This window comes from Mustela erminea, chromosome 17, assembly GCF_009829155.1.
Source record: "Mustela erminea isolate mMusErm1 chromosome 17, mMusErm1.Pri, whole genome shotgun sequence".
Classification (NCBI taxonomy): domain Eukaryota; kingdom Metazoa; phylum Chordata; class Mammalia; order Carnivora; family Mustelidae; genus Mustela; species Mustela erminea.
Window position 1 is genome coordinate 39942386 of NC_045630.1, and position 18373 is coordinate 39960758.

Consider the following 18373-nt stretch of genomic DNA (forward strand, 5'->3'; position numbering starts at 1 on the left):
ATGAGTATAAAATTCCAGAAGAAGTAATTGAGCAAAAAGAAAAATTAAATTAAATTGGAGATTAAGGCAAATAAAAATATACAATGGGGGATATTGTTACGTTTGGGGGGAAATATAGGAAAGAAGAAAACCTTAGTAAAATTTGTAAATTAAATAAAAATCGTATGTCAGTATGTTTTTGCAGAGTTATGCTCTGAATTTGAACAGCAATCCTCAGCCTGTTCCACAGCAAACCAGTTTAGCTTCAAGGAGATCATTGGTAATAATTTTGATTAATAAGGCAATTGTAGGGTGTTACTAAAATCCATTTCATTCTTAATTTGATGAGTCAAAAAAAGCACAAATGCTCTTATAATGAAGATAGCTATTCTTTGTAGCCACTTTAAAGATAAATTAACAGTAAAACAACACAATACTTATTTCTTTTGGTTCTTTCCAAGGAATAAAGGAATTCTGAATAAACAACATTATAATTTTACTGGCTCAAAAACACAAAACAGTTTCAGACATTTAGTGAAGTTAAATACAATTGTGTTTGCCCAATACTAATAATTCTGCACTCCTTTTGGAAATCTCTTGATTTCTAGCAGACTGATAAGGATCTGAAAATCTCTGTTAAGTGAGACCCTCTGTGAGCAAATGCAAGGCATAGTGCTTCCCACAATACTATGAGAATCAATTTGTAACTTCAAATAATCAATCCTCTTCCAAGTATTTAGATAGAAGCACGTCTTTGCAGAAGCCTCCTTCCATGCTGATTACTTGAGAAAATTATGGCGGAGGTGAAACCATCAAATAAACTCTGGAAAAGAGTGCAATTATGAGCAAAATCAGTTAATTCTCTAATAAAGTGTGCAATGTCAAACATGGTTAACTCTGGACCATGACCACAATGAGCAGTCATCAGTCATGAAGAAAAAGTCAAGCTTCCATATGTAGAAGTGGTTCAGACTGTGACAAGATACACTTAGGTGTACGGTTCCAAACTGCGATTGGGACACAATAGTGTGCTCCAATATGTTTATCCAAGCTTCTTAAGCAGCCAGAAAAATATCAAAACAATGAGGGCGCTTTGGAATGTGTAGTCAACTTCCTGTTGTACAACAGGAATCACAGCTGCTACTGTAGCTGTGGGTTTCCAGATGTCAAGGCTGTGAGGATAGTGAGGTAATTGCAGGAAGGAAGGGATACAATTTTGTTATCACAGATTACCCTCCCCTTTGAAAACCATGGATACGGCATCAATGTCAGTGCTTTGGATGTGCACATTATGAACTCGGTCTTCATGCAGAAGCGTCTCCACATTTGTACATTTGCTTCTGCGGAAGAGGATGGGCTAGGATTGTTAAAATGGGTGGGAAACAAAAGTGGACACTCTCAAAGCCTTATACTGCTAGTTTTATAAAGCATCGATAAAGTGTTAATAGGTATTATCAGCAGAAGTTGGTCTTCTAAGAAGAAGCAGACGGCAAGGTTTAACTGTAAGTGTTTCCGAATGCCAGCATTAAGAAAAAAATAAAATGTTTGGACACAGATTAATCAACAACTCTTTTTAAGGCTGTCTGTGGTTATTAGTGACTGAGCAGAGGAAACTAGATGATGATTTTCCAGTATTCAGCTAAAAATAACTCCCTTCTCAGCTTCCCCTGCTGTGTTGTCGAAGGCTAGAAGTTATCAAAAAGTCCATAAAGCCATTCCAAAGCCAGAATCAAGGTGCTATTTTGGCATACCTCACTGGCAAAACCGGTATGTATTTGTTCACAGGTCAATGAGGTTAACTGAAAAAAATTCAACAATTTCTTTCTTTTCTAAGGTTCTCAGTTATTGTGCTGAGTGTGGAACATCTGTTTAGTGCTGTTTGTAAATGAACATTCGCAGTTGGTACCTTGGTTTACCTCCAAACAAGGCAGGATTGAAAACAGTATCTGAGAAATGGTCAGCTCTGGATTCATTCTACCAGCTACGAAGCTAAGAGACTTCTCATTTCCCTCACACCAGAAACCCAATTCACTGAAACACTAAGCTTTTCACGGTTTTTGTGGAAAGGTGTGGATTATTATTGACCCATATTGAGCTAACAGCAGTCAACTAAATCAGACACAATCACATGTGCAATTCTTCTGCAATTCTCCAAGAATTTTGGAGTTAAAACAAGAACTTTATGTCTGTCTTATTAAACATGGCCTATTGTTTCTGACTAAGAACACCTGATCACACAATTCCAGAGAGTACCATTCACATCATCATCTAGATCAAAGGTGCCTCCAGAAGTTGTGCAGTGCACAGCCTGTACAACTGTAGGTAACAGGCCTTTGAAAAGATTGTTTAGAATCCTGAGTAATTTATTCAGTATAGTTAATGTCCTGTAGTGTAATGACATCTTAAATTTAATGGGACCTTGCCAACGTTTAAATAAAAGTACTGAATTAGTAGGGTCGCGCTGTACATTTTTAAGCTGTATAATATGTAAGGGCAAGAACAATTGTATACTGTGGTTGGGGGGGACGCTGAATGGTGAGAATGATTAATTCTTTTCTGGCAAGTGGAAAAAGGATGACTAAGGAAAAATATGAACAAAATATTGATAACTAAGCGTTTGCTAAGTGTGAGAAAGTGTACTTTTACTTTCTAAGCAGGCAGGATTAAAAAAAAAAAAGTTTTTAGCTAATTTAAAGCCCTGTTTGAGTGTAGTTTTATCAGTTTTCTTTTTCCCTTTAGGGTTTCCTGTCTTTCAATGCTATGTGGAGAATCTTTTATTAAAAACATCCACTGTTATAAGTCATTCCTCTCAGTGACAAATCTGATTTGGTCTACTACTGATGAGTAAACTGGAATATATACAACTCTTTTAACATTATTTACATTTAAGTGGGCCTTCCCATTTTCAATAAAGAGAAAGTTACTAAGCACAGTAAGAAGCTAGATCAGAAATAAGTATGTGTCTAAAGCCATGGGCCTTTTTGGGCATGGATTACCTGAGCACTTGCAAGAAATGCAGTTCTCGGGCCCTGCCCATTGCTGGGCTTGAAACCCAGCAATCTATATTTTAACACGTCTTCCGAGTAATTCTGATTTGCAAAAGCTTGGGAAATTTTGCCCTAGAAAATGTGTGATTATTAAAATCATCCTTTAGTAATTAAGTTGCAAGAAATAGTGACATAATGCATTGGCAAAGGAAATTATATTTTCAATTTCCTACGTATCTTCTATAAAAATGCTTTATTACTTTTAAAATTCAGTAACAATGATAAGTCCTCATATTCACTTTTCTGTTTATGTGTTACCAGGGAAAGACTTCACTGCAGATTTAAAAAAAAAAAAAAAAGTACCGTTACTGAGTTCTTTTAAAGAAAGAAAAAGCTATAAGCATAACTCTATCTTACAATTTCATTACTACAAGTTGGAGCTATAAGCCTTCCAAGTGTTATGTCTAACTCTTGGCATTATAGATTCATGGCTATATGTTCAGTGATAATCGAATTCATGCTAGAAAGGAACTCAGCCTGTGTCTATTCTTAGTGTAGGACTCAAGGTCTGTAAAAGGCAAACCTGTTTTTTTATCTTTCATGGATCCAGAGACTGTTTATAAATCTCAAGTCTGAAAAATATAATAAAATATAATTATTAGTTGTATTTAAATTTTAATGCCTCCATATCATTAGTAGAGGGGTTTTAAGTAGGCAATCTTAAAAAGCTTGGAGAAAGTACATGAACGCCATCAAGAAGGAAAGGCAGGGGTGCTTGGGTGGCTCAGTGGGTTAAATCATCTGCCTTTGGTTCAGGTCATGATCCCGCCCTGGGGTCAAGCTCCGCATTCATCGGGCTATCTGCTCAGCAGGGAACCTGCTTTCTCCCCTCTCTCTGTCTGCCTCTCTGCCTCCTTGTGATCTCTGTCAAATAAATAAATAAAATATTTTTAAAAAAATTAAAAATAAAAAAAGAAGGAAAGGCAAATCGGCTCAGTTTTCCAGGTACTCAATGGGGAAGCCACATACACTTATAATTGTGTACAAAAGCTAAATAAAACATCATTTAATACATCGAAATCATTCATATAGCTTTTTTTTTTTTTTTTTTTTTTTTTTGGGTTAAAGCTAAACCAAGCTAAGACGTATTGGCTTAATGACTTTCACAGTTTTTAGAAGACCAGTGGATCAATACTATCAACACATTTTTTCCTCTATGCTCTAAAAACTTGGGGTTCCTTATTTCCTGCATATTTCTCTTTTGATGGCTTGCTTCTGAGACTTCCACGTAGCTTATTTTTTTTTCCTTTCCTATCAGTAGATTTCCACCGAAAAACCCCTCAAGTCCCAAAAACGTATCAAGTTAATAATTCTCTACCATCTCATTGTTGTTAGTTAAAAAAATAGTTGATAATCCACATTTTAAATACATGGCTATCAGCCCATTTTGATGATGATCTCCCAAGTTCTCTGCAGATGTTTTGCTTTTGTTTTCAGTATTTGGTGAGCCGTTCCAGGGAAATTGTGCTTTAGTAGATGGAGAAAGCCAACATTTATGGAAAGCGCAATGAGGGCCACTGTCCTGCTATAATCAGGACTCCATGAAAAAGTATCTGGTAGGGTTTTAATTTGTTCTCTGCTGCAGAAAGTTACCTTTGAAAATGTATTGCTATAGTTAACTATAATACACAAGAAGAAATTTTTCATGTCCAATCACAGGCAAACATGCATTAATTTGTTTGGCTTACAGTGCAAGTTTTCAGGTATGGCACAAAGTGTGAGTTCACATTCAGTATCCCTTATAATCTGTGTATTTTTAATCCAATATTTAATGTTTCAAGTAATGAATATACCATTGAGATTCCTATTTTTTGTAACCTGCAGAGACATTAACATTATAAACCATTTCTTCACTTAGTACATAAAAGTACTTTATAGAAAATGTCTATTAAAGATAATGCAAAAAATCAACATAACTCATTTTCCATTGAGATAAGAGAAGAAATGAAAAATGTCTAGACATGTGGCTCTCAACCAAAGCCAATGTCTGGTAATATCAATGTGGTGAGAGAGGAATGCTACTGACATGTGGTGAGTCGAGGCCAAGGATACTGACTAAAAGTGTTACAAAGCACAATGCTACAATATACAATCTCTTATGCCAAAGAATTATCTCGTCCAAAATATCAATAGTGCCTCTGTTGAGGAACCCTGGCCCAGAGAAAAATTAAGTCCTATTTAGTCAACACAAGTTGGTCATAGTTATTGTGATTTCCATGATACCCCCTGGAGAAATCAAAACCTTCCATCATGGCCATATAACCATAGAATATGAATCAAATTCCCTTTTCTCATATTCAAAATGTCCATATCCACACTAGCGCTCAAGATTTGAAGAGAGCTCTTCTTCTCAGTGGAGAAAATATGTCTAATTATGATAGACCAGCATTGAATCCCCTCTACCAGCTGACGTTTTTGCACTGGCGTTTTGAGTTATGTGGCACACTGCCTTGCATGAATGCTCAGTTTTGTTAATCAACTTCTTTTCCCAAAAATGTTATTTCCTTAAAATGAAACTTCATCTTGAAAAAATAAGCAGTCACTTTGCTAACTGTATAATTACTGTTCCTAACAAGATTTTCACTTACATTTCTTCTCCTTCTAAGTTTCCTTTATGATTATGAAGTTGATAAAATACAAAAGCACAGCCCAGTTTTTAAGTGAAATATATTCTTGAGCCATAAACATCTTTCAATGTGTCTTTCAGCAATCCCCACAATAACTCTGAAAATGTTTTCTCAAGCATACGTGATGACTTTTTCTTTTGTTACCAAAGGATGTTTCTAGGCTTCTTTTGTTAAAGATGCCACTCAAAATTCAGTATAATTGTGCAACATAAAAATTAACAATGGGAAAATATTGTTGTGCATATATAATTTATCTGGCAATACAAAAAGCAGGTTGGCAATCCTGTATTTTTGTGCATTTTGATTTGAATTTTCATTGAGTTAGATCCTTTGGCACTACCTGTAGAAGGGGCAGGTGATACATAGCTGCATTTCCTTGTCCCTGAAGAAGATTCTAGAAGAGGTAGTTTTATGTGAAGCCTAATTATCTCTGCAATGTTGGATCATAGATATCTTTATTAAGAATATACATACCACACACCTACAAACTCTGATGTCAGCCATAGGTTGCTTCGTATACCATTAAGACAAGGTATATCAAACCCAACTTTCATAGATCAGTCTATAAAAGTACCAGGAAAAATAATCATGTTCATCCTCATTTGCCCTGATTTCCCCCACTTTTTGGATGAAGGAATGCAATTTTTCCATAAGTCTGCATTCATTGTATTATCATGTTCTGTATTTTACATATTGTTATTTAAATTATAATGATCATAGAGACAATTAACATCTTGATGCTATTTAACTAAATTTGAAGTCCCTAAAACACAAATTGAAATCAAACCTGAAAACTGTCACAAAATTGCTGTTTAATTTAAAAAAAAAAAAACAAAAAACATATTATATTACTGAGATGTGTCCTCAATGATTTGGGACTGAAATGTATGCCCTGAATAAGTAGCAAGTAACATTTAATTATGGAAAGTGAAAACAACCTAAGTATTACTACTTCATCAAAATGTTCATTTTTAATTGAAGACATAGCCATCTTTTAAATATTTGCATGAGAAAATGCTTAGAACTAAAAAGTTAAACAAATTGCAATTTCTTAGATACATCTAGACTTGCATTTTTAACCTTAAGGCAATGTGGCAAGCTTTTTAAAGCTCAGCCATTCTACTTGTTTACTTTACAAAAATACTCATTTCCAGTAACATCACCACAAATATTTCTATGTGATGTTCCCAACACTAATCTGAGTAAATATTTCTTTCTTTTTCTTCTTTCTTTCTTTCTTTTTTTTTTTTTTTTTTTTTTGAATGCCTTCATATCCTAGAAAAACTAGAAAGCCAGCTTAGGGGTTATAATTAAAAATGTAAAAGCTTTGTTTTATAAACATATTTTTTGATATGTATAATATCTTGTGAGTTTGTTTTTGTTTTTTTTTTTACGTTAAACCTATTCCATCTTCAAGAGCAAACTATACCTCCTATATGATGCCACCCAATTGCCTCTAATAATAGGGTCTAGCTGTGTACCTACTGTGGATTTCCTCCCCACCCCCATTTCTGTCAGTTCTTATGGAAATACTCATAAATGAAAAAATAAGAGGTTGTCTTATTTTTTTAAAGAACACAATGTTGGTAATGTAAAAAGAATTTCTGAATTTCCAACCCAACTTATGAAATAACTTACCTTAGTTTCTTCTGGGCAATCCTTTTTGTTCTGATTAAAACTACAGAACTGTGAGTAATATATAATCATAACACAAAAAAGTCAAAAGTGGGTTGTACTTGTATACAAAAATAAAGTGCATTTATATAGATAATTTGAGCTGTTTTACATATTATACATATATAGAGATGAGAAGATATGTTAACAAGTTTTCCTAGATGAATAAAATCCTCAGGCAACTTCAATATATATTATCCACTATTGAATAATAGTTATATTTTACTACATACATATTTTAATGATTATATCTCAAACATTTGTAACTAGTTTCTGGGAAAATATTTTCTTTGCCTAAATATATGCAAAACTAAAATTAAACCAACAGCATTTATAGACAAGCAGAACGACTTGGATCAGACTATTTTCTGGGCTTCATTTTCTTCATTTCAGTATGAGAGCTGTATTATAAAATTTCTGTGCTTTCTACCAACCCTCTGATTCTGTTAATTCCAATAAAAATATAAGGCCAAATTACGGAATGAAATTCCCAAGATTGTAGTGAATATTATGTAGGCTAGACAGACATCTATATTTCTCATCGTTTTATAAGCAATCCTGTCACTATAATAATTCATTCTTCAAATTACTCCATCTATAAATTTGACTGCCTGACACCCATATGTACATACACGTTCTTTAAAACCATTTCCAGGGAGGGGCTATTTCTGAAAATCGACAGATCTTGTTCAAGAACAAACTATTCTCGGCCAAATGAGAAGCCCTTTGAGATGCAGTGTCTCCTTTTATTTTTATTTATTTTTTTAAAAGGTTTTATTTATGTATTTGACAGACAGAGATCACAAGTAGGCAGAGAGGCAGGCAGAGAGACAGAGAAGGGAAGAAGGCTCCCGCTGAGCAGAGGATCCGATGATGTGGGGCTCCATCCCAGGACCCTGAGATCATGACCTGAGCCAAAGGCAGAGGCTTTAACCCACTGAGCCACCCAGGCACCCCACATAGATATATGTATGTATGTGTATATATATATATAAAGTAATAGATGGCTTTGTCAAAGGCAAGGATGGAATCAAATGGAAGTGGAAGACATCTGTGTGAGAAAGAGGGATGCTGGGACAATCAGGAAATGGATCCAGCAAGGGATGCCCCTCATTTAGTGTATCTTTACGACGAGAGGCCTGACTTACTGTTACATTTTGAAGTGTCTTCTTCCCAGACTCTATGTTTAAGTAGCCATATTCTTTAAACTGCCTGACTCCAACAGCTGATGCGGTTGCCACCACAGAAATAGAAATTATAGCTTCCAACCCTTCATTTTATCCCTCTTACCTATAATCCTCTAGTTCCAGTCTGTCTGACCACTTGACAAAGTTTTTTGGTTGTTTTTTATTGTTGTTGTTGTTGGTGGTGTGTGTGTGTGTGTGTGTGTGTGTGTTGTTTTTTTTAAATTAGTGCAGCTTTGTGGGACCACTAAATACGCTTTACACACGGAGAACAGTAGATAGCCCTGAAACTGGATGAGAAAAGAAAAGTCCTGCTGGGAGCAAAACTGGTATAGAGGGCCCACAATAATACTCCTCATAAAATTGAGATGAACATGTGTCTCCTTCACAGCCATCATTTACCTAGAGGTCTTTCTTGAAAAACTGCTAAGATTTTTTACAGATTTTACATAAGGATTTTTCCCCCCAAAGGCTCACTGGTCTATTTTCATTTGTGTGTTGTTTGGTTGGGTCCTTCAAAGACTTCAAGGTTTACTTTTATATTTAAAGAGGGTAAAGATGAAGGCTATTATTTGAATATGGCATTGCACTCAGTGACATCAAGATGCTTATTATAACTTCCCTGATGAGGCGGTCAAAGCGACTCATGGCTCCCAGAACCTTCTAATGTGTATTTAGGTGCCCTTTCGGATGGCTCGCCTAAGTGATGTGGCATATATTTGATGAAAGGACAGTAAACAACATCAATTATAAAAGACAATCTGCTAATGAGAGGAAGAAAAGGAAGAGAGAGACTGAGGGGAAAAAAGAAGAAATCATCTGTAATGGAAAGAACAAAGCATTGCAACTGAATTAAAAGAAATGTCATACCTTAATCATATTTTAATTTTAGAGCACAACTGTACTCTTCTTTGGAGACAGAACATATTTCTTCAACTTTTGTGGGACTGTCACTGAAGATGAAGATCAAACTGCTTTCAGTTTCCTTTATGGATTCGTTGCAAATTTTGCCAAGATCCCTATATGAAACAAAAAGATATTAAATGAAACTGAGGCCATGCTAAGCAAATTAGCTACAACTGATTTTTGTCCTCTTACAGGGATGTTTTCCAATCCAACACTCTGTAGAGATCTGCCACATCTCGTGTCCTAATTTTTTCCTTTTCTAGGGCTACAAATTTGGCCCTAGAAAACATTGTCTGGGTTTCCCCTCCATAAAATGTCTTGTCAAGTAACAACCAGAAACCCCTGAAAAGATAAAACAGATAGCTTTGGCTAACTTTGCAATGTTAATTAGTTATAAGGATTCATCTTCCTTTGGACGTATTTCCCGTGTTTAAAAAGGTTTTAAAATACTACCTACCATTACTACAGTTGATAGATAAATAGATTTTATTACCAGACATATTAAATATATTTGCTTTGTTTTTCATCATCTTAATTTCTCTATAGAGACTCATTTATCTAAATAACACAACGTTATCTCTGTAACATTATCCTAGTCTATGACAGCAGTTGAATTTTCGAAAAAGAAAATACTGAATGTGACTAATCGATGTGGTTTTCTCCCTTTCAATTAGGTTAAATGCAGACAAGCACAGTATTATTTTCTTTTTTACCCTTAAATTAGGGAATCTTGGTATTTGGTTAAAAAATTACTGTAAGAAACACTTTTTAGACTGTAAGTTTGTTGATCTTCTTAGGTCAGACATACATGTTCTCTCTTCAAGGATACATATATTTTAAAAGATTATCAGTATTTTCCTCAATATCGTCCATATAACAATAAGCTTTCTTTTCATAAATTTCTTCTCTGTGCTTCAGCACCTGAGGTGATGCCCTAGGGGCTGCCGAGGAAGTATGACTGAAGAGGCATGAACGACCCTGTTGGCTGGCACACTAGGAAGTGTACGGAAAACCTCACACATTCCCCACTGCTGTTCAAGTCCTCCGAGGCCAAGGCAGTAGACTTGGCAGTGAGGGGCGGGGCTTAAGGGAATTTATTTTCTGGGTGGACTTTGGGACATGACCCGGATTCACTTGGGCTCACTCTGCTACTCTGTGCACACTGGCTTAGCAGACACATGACTAACGGGGGAGAAAGTTAATGTCAATATGTCACATACACTTGAGGAAATTTGAGATTGCAGAGCATCAGATTCAAAGTTACAGAAACATTCTAAAATGTGTACAAGTACATCAATGAACCGGTCCGTGGTGTGGTGATTAGGTAGCTTTTGCTTGATTTATTTTACTGAATTCACCAGAGACTTCCTTTCTCCATTAATGACATGGGGTTGATCTTCATACTAAACTTTAAACTTTTAAAACACAACAGAAGTTTTACACTCTCTTCCCACTGTGCACACATGTATGTTAGCATTTTGGGAGCCAACACTGCCTTTGTGGATTAATCCCCTTCCCTCAAATTTCCTATGATTGACAAAATTCCTCATATTATATTAAGGAAAACAGGCTCTGAGACTCACTAAACTTACAGTGGCTAAATACGTGTAATTGTGCTCCCAGCTCTCAGATATGTGGAACACTCCCTTTTGATAGCAAATAGATGAAGGCTTTGAACATTTGGGTTATTATTATTTTTTAAATTTTTTATTTATTCACTTGACATACAGAGATCACAAGTAGGCAAAGAGGCAGAGAGAGACGGGGAAGCAGGCTCCCTGTTGAGCAGAGAGCCCGATGCAGGGCTCGATCCCAGGACCCTGAGACCATGACCTGAGCCGAAGGCAGAGGCCTTTAACCCAATGAGCCACCCAGGCACCCCATTTAGGTTATTTTTAATAACCTAATTGAAATAGTAGTTTTATTAATTAATGGCATGACTATCTTGTTCAAAATGCTGTATAATATTTTCATTAGATTGGGAGGGACAGCTAGAATGTTTCCTGACATGAATATTGTTGTGGAAATAGAGTTTGTGTAAAACATTTGAGTGGTCATAGGATTTACCTATGAGTAAAAGATTACCTAAAAGATTACCTAAAAGATTCTCGTTTTTCCTCTCAGTCATCTCTTATAAGGTTGTGAAGTACTTTGTTAGTTTCTTTTCTTTCTCTCTCTGATATTCCTATTGACTAAAGGAATTTAAGAACTGCAGGAACTTGAAAGGGAGTGGCACAATACAGAATGTGTTCTCAATTTTTAAAAATTTTATTGTAATTTTTTTAATTAAAATATTCCCCAGTGCATTTTCTTGGACTCTAACCCCTGACAGCTACTATTAATTACAGTTTAACCTGTTAATGGTCCAACACATTTCAACATATATTAAGCCTGTTCCAAATATTCTGCAAATATTGAACCCATCTATTAAGAACAGCATCCTACTGAAAGGATTCGGAGAGAATGTAAGCAGGCTCAATTTGAGAAAGAAGAAAACATAGTCAGTGAGCTCTTTGGTCACAGAAATATTTGAGAGGGGGTAGTCTCCTCAGGAAAGGGTAACAAAACCTAAAGTAAACAGATGAGATTACATCAAACTAAAATGGTTTTTTGCAAATCTAAGGAAAACATAAAAAAAAAAAAAAGGCAACCTACCGAATGGGAGAAAAACATACATCTGATAAAAGGTTAATATCAAATTTATAAAGAATGTGTACAATTTAATATTAAAAAAAAAAAACCTCTACAACTTGATTTTAAAAGGTCCAGAGGACCTGAATAGACATTTTTCCAAAGAAGACATACAGATGCACAAAATGAAAAAACATGAAAAAAAAATGCTCAAAATGCTCACCATCACTAATTATCAGGGAAATGCAAATCAAAACCACAATGAGATACCATCTCACACCTGTCCGTATGGCTATCATGAAGAAGAAACAGATAGCAAGTATTGACGAGGAGTGGAGTAAAGGAAATCCACACCTGTGAGAATGTCAATTGGTGGAGCCAATGGAGGTGCCTCAAAAAATGGAAAACAGAATTATATATGATCCAGCAATTCCTTCCTGGGTAAGTATTGACGGAAATAAAAGCACCAATTGAAGAGATGTACCCCTTTGTTCATCACAACATTATTTACAATAGTCAAGATATGGAAGCAGTCTGTGCCCATCCACAGATGAACAGATAAAGATGGGCAATAGATCGACAAAGAAATATTACTTGGCCATGAACACAAATGAAATCTTGCACTTGAGACAACATGGATAGACCTTCAGGATATTATGCTAGGTGAAATAAGTCAGATAGAAAAAGACAAATATTGTATGATTTCACTTACATGTGGAATCTAAAAAACAAAACAAAACAAAGTAAAACAGAAATAGACTCATTAATACAGGAAATAAGCTGTTGGTTAGCAGAGTAAGGAGGGTTTAGGAGGTTTGCAAAATAGGTGACTAGGATTAAGAGATACAAATTTACAGTTAGAAAATAAATAAGTCATGGTGATGTGATGTACAGCATAAGGAACATAGTCAATAATATTGTAATGATCGTCTGTGGTGACAGATGGTAACTAAACTTATTGTGGGGATCATTTCATAATGCATAAAAATATCAAACCACTATGATGTACACCTGAAACTAATAGGGTATTGTATGTTAATTATACTTAAATAATTTTTTTTAATAAATAAAAGTGACCTCCCGGTTTCTTTTCATATACAACTGAATTAGCTTTGCATGGAATATGAAGTTCAAGAAACACAAACACCCACCAAATGGGATTCCTGGGTGGCTCCGTTGTGCAGCATCTGCCCTCGGCTCAGGTCATGATCCCAGGGCCCTGGGATAGAGCCCTGCATCAGGCTCCTTGCTCAGCAGGAAGCCTGCCTCTCCCTCTCCCACTCCCCCTGCTTGTGTTCCTTCTCTCGCTGTGTCTGTCTCTGTCAAATAAATACTTAAAATTAAAAATTAAAAAACAAAAAAACAAACCAAAAAAACCACCCACTTAGATTTTAGTTAAAAATCTAAGAAGGCAGGTGGGGGAAAGCTTCTTCCTTCCCTTCAATGGAAAGATCACTTTAAGTCAAAATTTCTAACTTTCTCTCTCTCTCTCCTTCTTTCTTTCGCCCTCTTTCTCTCTGTATATTTATTTATATCACTTGAAGATAAGTTATAGATTAATTCCCTGATTCATTTTGTTCTGTCTTCTTTTTTCGCATATTCCTCCTATCGTCCCTAAATGTTTTGCTGGCATATAAGAATTTAGGTAGGAAGAAAAGCATGAAGCATGACCTTCCATAGCAAATGATGATCTTCCTTTGTCTCTAGTCTGAGCCTTTGCACCCACACACTGCCTGGCGTGTGGAGACCAACCAGACGGCCCTCTCTGTTAGATGCCAGAAGGGACTGTGCAAGCCAAGGGCCCTGAGCTCACAAGCTAAAACTTGCATGCTTGGCAAGGCTCAGATGCCAAGGTTTGAATCTCTAATAAACCACTCGCTGCCTCTCCAGTAACGATGCCCTGGGGCTGCGGGGAGGGGATTCTTTTTATAGGAAACATACTCATAAGGATTTAATATTATCTTTCTGAACCCTTTGATTCAATAGGGTTGTTTTTTTTTTTTTTTAACTTTCCCCCTTTATTTTGTAGACCCTGTGATGTGAGCCAGTGTTAATTCTTTATGCAACAGTAGTATGTAATCAACATCCCTCCACTGAGCTCAAGATTCTTTTTTCTTTTTAACCATGTGCTTAAAAAAAAAAAATAAAATATCTTGCCACTGAATGTCTTTTTACAGACTGAAAAGACTTTTAGGTTAAACAACATTTGTTAGGCTTTGATGCAATCAAATGCAATTTCAATCTTCTTGAAATATTCAGTCCTGCCTCTCTAAAATTGCACATATGTGTCAGCTTTCAATTTTTTCTCACTAGTGTTTTACACATGAAATCTATTTTCCCTGAGAAAATGGAATCTTTGTGCCTTTGTCTCTCGGTGCGCTGCTCTCAGGCATGTTCTGGCGGGGGCTTTGACTATCGAGGCAATGGGGGAGGGGCCTGGCAGGCATTTGTCAGCTTTCCTTGCATCTGTAATTTCTGGCCACTCAGCAGTATTAGAGGGTCTTAGAAACCGGGTGAGGAAGGTGCGGGGAGAGCTTGTCATTGATGAAAGCCAAACTCCGAATAACTGCCCGATGTTAATGACCGAAGAGAGAGAGAGGAGAGGCTGAAAAACTTTTTATTGTGCTTTAATGAAAAAGATTTTTTTGGAAATGGCTAATTTATAAAATTGCACATGGTAACATTTTCAGATCTCAGTTGAGAATGCCCCTGTCCATATTATGTTACCGATTTCATTGCTTTTAGCTTGGCAAGGGTTCACGAAACTATTTTAATTTTCCACCAGTGGCTTCTGGTTATTTCTGCCCTTATTTCCTCATAACATAACTGACAGCCCAATTAAACATCTGCATTTTTTAATCTGGACTTTCCTCCCATAACTATTTTGCTTTTCTTCTAAAACTTCCAGATGTTTTGGCTCCTTTATGATTTTAATGCATGCAAGTATATTTCCTCCTATTTCAAAGACAGAGAGCTGGATGCACTGACCATATGTTTCTATATAAAAAGCTTTGTAATGCACCAATAATAAGGTTGGTATTTTTGTGTCTTTGTGGATACACTTACGTTAGAATATATCTCATTGTCTTCTAGCACTTTACTATTTGAGTTGATCTTTGAAACATTTTTGAGCTCAGAATTCACATTGTCATATGTTAGTCAATTGCTGTGGCCGATGAAGAACATATCCAACTCTATTATTTCGTTGTCTAGTAATAGGAATAGAAGCTGCTGTGATTTTTTATTTTAATTATTTCTGCCCCCCCCCTTTTTTTTTTCCTGTGAGAGATAAGAACTTGTAAGCTGTGTGAGACAACAATGTATTTTAACTCAGTTTCCGGCTTTGTACAGACATTAAAGGAATCATCAATATCTTGCCTTGAAGTGTCTGGACAAGAGTTAAAAGAGTCTCTAATATATTTCAAGAAAACCTGTTTCCCATAATTAATAACAGGAAGCAGGGTAAACAGACACTTGCTGACAAATGAAACTGAAACAGTAACATATACACAGAAACATGGGAAATGAAACAATGCAGCATTGTACAGTTGAGTGGCTCCATTTCCACATACTTATGCAATACTCACATAAAACTCCAGAGTAAATGATCATTAATTTTACATTTCAAGGCAAATTCTGACCATTTAAACTCATGCTTGTAGAGTGTAATCATTTCTCCCACTCATTAGCATTTGAAGTGATCTCACGTTATTTGTATGTTTAACATTTAGGCAGAAAAAACATCATTTCTTGGAATACAGATTTTCTAGACGATCAAGTACATGTGAAGAAAGATAATTAAAAAAAAAAAAAACCTGTTATGAGATTTTTTTAAAGGCTCTTCTGCCTGCAAACTTCTGGAAATGAGAACACCTAACAGGATAATTTTGGTGTGTGCAAGGTTGTTTTATGGGTGGGAGGGAGGATATCATCATAAAGTCCCAGGCAAACTAAATGCAACAGTCATTAATTAGACAGGCGCAAAGGATCACTGGGAACTTGACCCACTTGTGCTTGAAGCTTCAGACAAAGCTTCCCAGGGAAGTAATGTGTCTTTATCTTCCAATTGTATCATACAGTGGGGACTCTCTGATCTTAGTACTGACCTTGAGAGCAGCAAACTGATGTGATATGTGCTTTCCCTGCTTCTTAGAAACATTGAAATCACGTTGAGTTTCTTTTTTTCTTTTTTTAACAGGATTAGCCACTTAATTTGCAGTTAATTTTTAGGTATAGATGGTGATCCTTTAAGTGGCAATGTTTTATCACATTTTAAACGGAATTATCCATCCAAGAGCTGTTGAATGCAAAATTTAGCTTTATTAAATGTTTATTATCTGATTTTGCAAGATAAATAGGAAAATAAAGAATGATGGCAAAAGTGTTTTTATAATTACGATAATGCAAATTAAAGGTTGCATTTTGACTCTTCTAAGTGTAATAAAAAGAAACCTAAACTGTGTTACAAAGCCAGAGTTATGAGCTTTCCTGGTAAGCATCCAGTGAGTGACATTTTAACACTAGAAAAATGAGAATGGAAAGTGCCCTGAGTACCAGGGTCAGAGGTGTTTCCCCATGTGTAATACACACCCCTGTAACTGAACTAGGATCTAAAGTTAATTTTTTCTTAGCAAAATCTGCAGTAAATATAAGTTTAAATCAGAGGTGTTATACTCAGAGTTGATTGGGTCGATGAAAAATAAACGTGAATTTTCATATTTTGTAAATACAAGGATGACGAAAAGTAAGTATGCCACATTCTGTCTCCACAATCTTATATTCATTGTGGAATTTGAAACCCGCAAAATGAATATCTTGAATTTAAAGAAAAAAATGAATTGACAAAGTTATCAGTGTAAAGCACTGTTCATTGCAAGGGCAAGTAAGATATTTCTAAGCTATAAAATATAGTCAGTTTGTAGAGGAGCAAGAAAAGTGGGTACAAATTTAAAATGATTAAATTTAAAGCATATTTATTTGGATTTTTGTTACGTATAGTGTGGACTACACACGTTAATTATTAGAAGTATGCCAGCCATTAGGATATTTTTTGTTAAAAAAAAAAACCCTAAATTTAAAAAATCCTAAATTACAAGACATGCCATTGCAGTTCTCTTTTGTTAGATCCTTAGAGAAAGAAAAGTAAAGCCGAGCAGGTTTAGTACTAGGTTACGCCATTTGCAAATTGATGCTTTGAAAAATAAAAAATATTTTCCCAAAATTCTTAGGTAAGGATCATCATGGAAGACTTTTAAGTATGAACTACAAAATCCTAATTATTAACCATAAATTTTTGTGGAAACAATGAAGATAAAAATAATCATGTTCACAGGCAAATTTATTATTGTACCCATTCATGTCACAACATTTGAAGTTGTTCTTGGAAATGGTTCTTCCTAAAGATCATATAGATGATATGAGTTACATTGTTCAAAGAAATGATCACAGAGCCACCAAGATTTGGTTACACCTATTTCTCAGGTTGGTGAGGTTATAGAATTACCAGTGCCTGACAAGAATAACTTTCCCTTCCTTTCTTTGATTCCATCAGAGTACTATGTCCTAGTTTTTAGATGAAGCTGATGGGGAAAATTTGTATTTAATAAGAGAACAAGAATGAGCTCAGCACATAATTGCCACAGTCAGTAAATCATCTTGTTTATATAGAAAAGGACTAACTAAAATTTCATTTCCTGGAAATGGCGATTTAGAGGGGAAAAAATAATATTAAGGATATGAACCTCAATATTATACTGGGCTTCGAGCAATATTTTGATCAAAGAGCTAAAGTAGATAAAGCAAAGATAGACTTGTGTAAATGTTCTAATAGTAACATCTTTTGGCTCAAGTGGCTTGTGCATGGTATGTGAATTTTCCTCTTCTGTTTGTTCATCGTATAAATGCATGTTTGATGGCTTCTCTGTCACACTGTTTTCTAGCTTTTATTTGCTTTTTAGGAAGCTGCCTCAGGAAACACTGATAATGTACCTCCTGACTTCAGTCTTTCCCCCTTTTCTTTTTACTTATGTATGTATTTGTTTATATATGTAGTCCTTTGTAAACTTTCTCTAAAAGGTATTTCAAAGAGATAAAACATGGATATGATGGAAGGTGTCAAAAATATTTCTTGACTGCTTGGTGACTCTGGCCTTCTAACAGCTTTAGTATCTCCTGTGGTCCACCCGGTACCCAGCAAGTTTCCAATAGGAGCTAGGAAATTTCTGCTGTGACTGTCAGGTGTGAGCTGGGCAATTTCCATTCACACTGTTGGAAGAGATAGGGAACAGTTGGGGTGTTGGTACAGTTCTCTAACAGAGGATTTAGC

At 35.6% G+C, this 18373-nt stretch overlaps 1 long non-coding RNA gene across 2 annotated transcripts in view; it reads right to left on the reverse strand.

Moving 5' to 3' along the window:
• The window catches only part of LOC116576089, a 66556-nt gene that overhangs the window by 20662 nt on the left and 27521 nt on the right, over positions 1-18373 (reverse strand). For both annotated transcript variants that reach the window (XR_004280045.1, XR_004280044.1), the window contains exon 2: positions 9382-9530. This is a non-coding gene — a long non-coding RNA (uncharacterized LOC116576089). The remainder of the gene's footprint in view (positions 1-9381; positions 9531-18373) is intronic.